Source organism: Lonchura striata, chromosome Z, assembly GCF_046129695.1.
Source record: "Lonchura striata isolate bLonStr1 chromosome Z, bLonStr1.mat, whole genome shotgun sequence".
Taxonomy (NCBI): domain Eukaryota; kingdom Metazoa; phylum Chordata; class Aves; order Passeriformes; family Estrildidae; genus Lonchura; species Lonchura striata.
Window position 1 is genome coordinate 56,367,391 of NC_134642.1, and position 6,017 is coordinate 56,373,407.

Below are 6,017 nucleotides of genomic sequence, written 5' to 3' on the forward strand. Positions count from 1 at the left end.
AACACATTTTAGAAGAAAATACATTTATCTTCTGCAATTCCAGTGTCTTCTTCTGTATGTTAACTGCAAAATTTCCATTGCGAAGACCACTGTGACTCAGTAGTGTTGCTAAATAAACAGTAGTGCTCTAATTAATCTAAAGTCTACTAGGAATTGTTGCTTGTACTTAGTATCAAGTATTTTATCTCTGTTTTTTCTGGGGGTCTTCACAAAGAAAAGAAGTAGCAAATATAGTCACATGGTAAATAGAAGCATGGTATGTTTTCTGGTTTGCATTTGCAGCTTACTCTATCTTCTTTCTAATAAAAATAGAAAGCTCCAGTCTTGCTCCAGGAAGAGAGAGAAATAAAATTGATAGCAATCCTGTATAATCTGTAATTAGAGCCTGTGTTTAAATATACTAGTCCAGAGAAAAAAAAAATTAAACAGGCAACTAAACAAATAACCAGCACTAGAAAGCGTAAAACTGGCAGTCAAATCTAGGAAATTGTTTCTTCTCTTGAGGTCCATATAAACATTTACTAGTCCTGTTTACCTCATTGCAAGTCTGTGTGTGCAAATGTGTACATCCATCTGTGTGTTTTTATGTGTAAGAGGAAGAGACCGTGAATCACCACCAATATTTGGCATATTTTCAGCATGCATAGCAATCAGCAATGATTACGTGAAATATGAAGAGATATGAATGTTTAGTTATGTCTTAGCTTGATGATTCAAGCAACAGCATATGAACCTTTGGGTTACAAGATTTTCATCATTCTAAGAATTCACAGTGCTTTCATATTACATAAGAAGCACTGTCTAACATAAAATTGATTTCTTTCCCAAGATGCAGCATTACAGTTTTTGCATTAACACAAAGTGACTACTTGACAAATCAATATTTAATTATTTTAATGTGCTATATAATAAGCAACAGAAAATACAAAATAAAATATGGGAACTGTTAAAATCAACAATTTGGATTTGACCATAGATAAAATTTATTGTGACAAAGGTAATTTTCCATTGAATGATTGGTGTACATGTAAATAAAAATAACTGGTTTCAGGAAAGTTCCAGTGAGTATCATGTCTTGGTTTCTGTACTGCTTGTTCAGTTTTAAAACTGTCATCTTCAATAACTTACAAAGCTGTAAGGAAAAGCAGGGCTCAAACCAAAAGCATTACAACCCCCAATAACTCTTTAACAAAGGATATAAATATTTATTGGGGGGGAAAAAACCCAGAAAATCAATTGTTCATGTTTCATGAACAATTAATTCTAAACTTGTTTTAGTTCTGACTTTTAACTTATGAGCCTCCAACTTCAATGCTATCACAGCATTCTTTTTTATGAAGTTATATTTCACGAGGACCATAAAAGCATTTTTAATTTGGGAAATTGTAATTGTTAAAAGGCCACGTTGCATAATATTATATTAAGTAAAATGTTTGAATTTAAAGAAATTTAAAGTTTCATAAAAGAAGGAAAAAATAGATTTGCTGCACAATTTTATATATTGGTCCAACAGGAATGAGAATGAAAAGTAAAGTCCAATGCAAATCATTAACTAAACGTATCAGCTGTCTGTTTTATCACATTTGGAGAAATCTAATAGGAAAAATATCTACAAATATCTTCATTCTTCCTAAGACAAGTAATCTAATTTTGGAAAAGTGTGCATTTTATTCACTGATGACAAGAATTGGGACATGGATCTGCAATTCTTCCAAACCCTTTTATAAAAGTAAAAAACATAATCATCTTTTAGGTAAATGGGAGAAGTGATGTTTGATTTGGTGTGAGAAAATTATGGATTCAGAAGTACATAAATATTAGTGGAACACTTCACCCCTCAATATATCTGGGCGCTTGCCAATGGAGTGTTTTGAGAAGCTCACTAGTGCCCTCTGAAGGTATTATTTGGTTGCCTGTTTATTGCAAATATTTGACCAAAGCCCCCATAAGAGCCTCTCCCAAAAGAGAGCAAACAGGACTAAATTAACTGAGCAGAGACAGAAAGGTGTCCCTTCTCATTCGGACACTAAATTTATAAACAGATGCTCTTATTAGGATCTAAGTTTTCACAAACCGACCTTCTAGTGCTTTTTTGATAGGTGCCACTGCAGCAGCAGGCAGCTGCATAACCTGCCTGTCAGGTCTATTCAGGCTCACATGCATCTCCCATTGTTGCTTTTTCCAATCTCTTTACAATTGTGCTATGGGCACACGGCAAATCTGGTGGTCTGTAGACTGATATAAAGCAGATTATTTTACAGTTAGCTGTTCTCCATTAAAAGATGCCTTTTAACACTTCCCTACCTCTACATAAAGGAGTACAATGCACATGCTGAGCATGTGCACAAAAGTTGTGTAAATACATTTCCCCAGTAATGTCACTGCTCATTCATACGTCTTCTGACTTTGCAGTGCATGCATCACACAACAAAATTTCTATTGCACCATAGTAAACAAGCTGTGTGCAAATCAAGGTAATCTGAGGACAAACCTTTACAAGCTACCTATGAATTCATCACCTTTGTTCATCAGCACACGTTTTTTCACATAGAGGTAATTTTCATAGTTTTACAACTAAGAAGGACACACAAAATTGACCCACACTGCTATTTTTTCTCTGCTTCAAAGATTAGGGAGGCAGCACCATAATAAAGACCTCTGCTGCACATGATCATGCAGATACACAATAGAAAAATCAGTATCATATGCAGCTCAAGCTACAGAAAATTCTGAAATGCACACCTTGTGTAATATGATGCAGCAAAATTAATTGCAGTAATTTGTGTTATTTGGCTGTTAAGTGGCTTTTCTTTCAGCATTGAATAGACACAGTGCTGCTGTTTTTGTAATTTTGTTTTTTCTTTTCATGAGGATGTCGCCTTAGATGGCCTGAACCTGCATGAGATAAATTCCTTCCAGCCTATTTCCCACCCTTCCCTGAAGTGAATGCTGATTTTTTTTACCATTCTCAGTAGGAAGTCCATTGAGACATTTTTTCATACTATCTCACAGAAATTCTTATATAGTCTGTGGACTGTATTGTTGCAACATGGAACTTTAAATTCCTCTGCGCTTTAGAGCTTACATCAATATTGCCTTCTCATCCTGGTTTGTTAAATACTTTAGCAATATTCAAGAAAATTGATAGCTTCTATGAATCTCCTTTCTCCTTGGATCCTGCTTGTTAAAAGCTTTGTGGCCTTTTCCCCACAATTTTGCAGCATTTTAAGTTTCTAGCATTTTAATTCACAGAATCACAGAATAGTTAGGGTTGTAATGGACCTTCAGAGATCATCTAGTCCAACCCCCACAAATTCCATTACTTTTCATCCCAAAAGTCAAAAAAATAATCAGGTTGGAGAAGAACTTTGAGATCAAGTCCAATCCCTGACCTAACTATCAGGTCTTGGTCTTGGAAAGAAAATAATGCTAGAAGTTTCTTTGGGATTCATAGCTGCTATTAATATCAAAGCTGGGTCTGATTCTCCAGAGAACAGGCTCATTTCTGAAGTGTGTGTCCAACACCATGACTTACCATGCTGTCTTACCAGACAATGATATAAAATTCAAACACATGTAGAGGGTGCTCCTTAAGTAGTGAGCTACCTTATAATAGTGCCGTATTCCCTGCCTCCTTTGTCTTTATGATATTTTTAATGATTTTGGGCTAGCATCTACAGCATTGTATAATATGTGTTCCTTTTCTTTTCCCCATCCCTCCAATGAAACCTCATGACTAAAATCATCTACACTGAAATCACTACTACATTTGGTGTCCAGAAAGGGACAGCTCTATTTAGATGCCTAAGCACAACCCATCACACTATTTAGCTCCTGCACAGCACACTGTCCTTAGCAGGATAGTGTCAGGGAGAAATCAATCCATCATTCTTATAGGAAACTCCCTGTTGTGACTTGTTGCAAAGTGAGAGGGGTTTTGTAGACTGGGTGAAGTTATGTTATAGTTGCAGGTGAAAGATAATAGATGTCACATCCTTGCCCTAGGAAGTACATTGCAGGGCCATTATATCAACATTACGTCAACATAATTATGTTAGGCATTGATCTTGCCTGCTACATTATCTATCAAGCAGATGGTGAAGTAACATAAATATATCGACATTACCACAACAATTAATTGTGCAAGGCTACTCATGGAACTACATATTCAGGTTATTTAGCACTGTTCAAAACTTTTGCTAGAATGTAAAATTTCTTGGGGGAAAAAAATCAGTCTAATCTAAGGAAAATAATTTGATCAGGGTCTGGCAAGCATAAAAATCAGGGTATTAAGACGGAAAGAGTCTGCTCAGCAAAATAATAAGATTCCTAAAATTAATAAGGCAGTTTATTTTTATTTCCTCTGATTTGCTAGCTACTGGAAGAAAGAGGATTGACAGTATTTTCTATTATGTAAAACATTTCTTTGTTGGGGATACAAATCCATGAACTTCAATTTTAACTTCTTTAAATGTCTGATACCATTAAGGATATTACTGGCATTATGAAGGATTAGCAAATATCTGCCAGAGTAAGCACAATGATCAGAACCAAAGCAAAAACAGAGTCCCAGAACCCAAGATGCAGAAGTAACTAAGGGGGATATTAGTACATTATGCACCACTGTTAACATTTTGTGTAAAAATTATCCTAGATGTTTATGTGCATTGATTTAACAATTCAAGCTTAACCATTAGAATAAATATAAACTATCAGTATGGCTGAGATAGATGCAGTATGTCATGGATTGTAAGACAGGGACAAGAGACAATACCTAATAGCACCAGTTTTGGGACATTTACATTGTTAGACGCAAAGCAAGAGAACTGATCTGCCCTGTGAGTTGGAAGCATCCAAGAAAGGTCCTGTTGAGGACCAGGAAGCACCCTGAATCAGTCCACTTACTGCACCCTTGCTAGCACAGAGGCAAAAATTATCTCCTGTGCTGTACACTTTGCTGTTGAAGGCACAGTTTTGTTCAAAGTTCTTTCTGTTGGAAGCATGTGTCTCATTAATGCAGCTTTCTGTCCATGTTATATACTATTGCCTTCTCTCTTACTACACAGGATGAACTTTTGTTTCCATAATTGCCCCTCTCACATTTTACTGTGATATGTACCTAACTACAACCTAGTCCTAGAGTAGCATGGCAGATATTCAGGTACACTATTTAATACTAGTTTAGTGTTTGATCTATAAATCCAGGACAATAGTGCTGCATGAATGCTGCTTTGGAAGAAGAGAGCTTTTCTGACTTACTGTATGCTTTCACATCTTTCAATAATTTTCTTACACAGCCTAGAGAGGCAACTTCTCTAGAAAATTTAATTGGAATAATTTTGTTACTTTTTTGTTATTTACAAGAAGACTCAGCTGACTCTTCTGTGCCATTGCTGTCACCTGAGGCTTTTACTGTATTTGCTGTAATCTTGTCTGGAAGAATGTATTTGCAGAACCAGAAAAAACAAATCCTATAGAATATGAATGCTATGAATCCAGTCTTTGAAACTGCCCAACCTAAGAAATGGCAAGATATTTCTAAACTAATGGACATGAGTAAAGTTGCCTCGACATCTCCCCTTTGCGTTGTCATATTTTCCAAAAGACCAAAACATCTTGGATTTAAAAAGAGAGGCACTTCTGCTTTTCAGAGGTGAATTCTTTATGCCGATAAATCATCTCTGTTAGTTGCATACGCCCTTCTGATAGAAGAAAAAGAACACAAACTGAATGTAACATGCAAGATAGGCACAGCTTAGACTTCTTTCATACACCTTTAAAGCTGTTTACTTCACTAAGTAAGTGCAGAAGTAATTCTACATTCACTGTGGGAGTTAAACAGGCAACATTTTCTAGACAAGTGGAACTTGTCTCCTTTGACCACCTAGGACCACCTAAGCCATGCCATTACTGACAATTGAGCAGCAAACACTAAAAATTACTGTAATTATGGCGTTTGACCAGCTTTCCAACCAGAAATCTAAGAAACTCCACATTCAGGTCATAATTTTCTTATG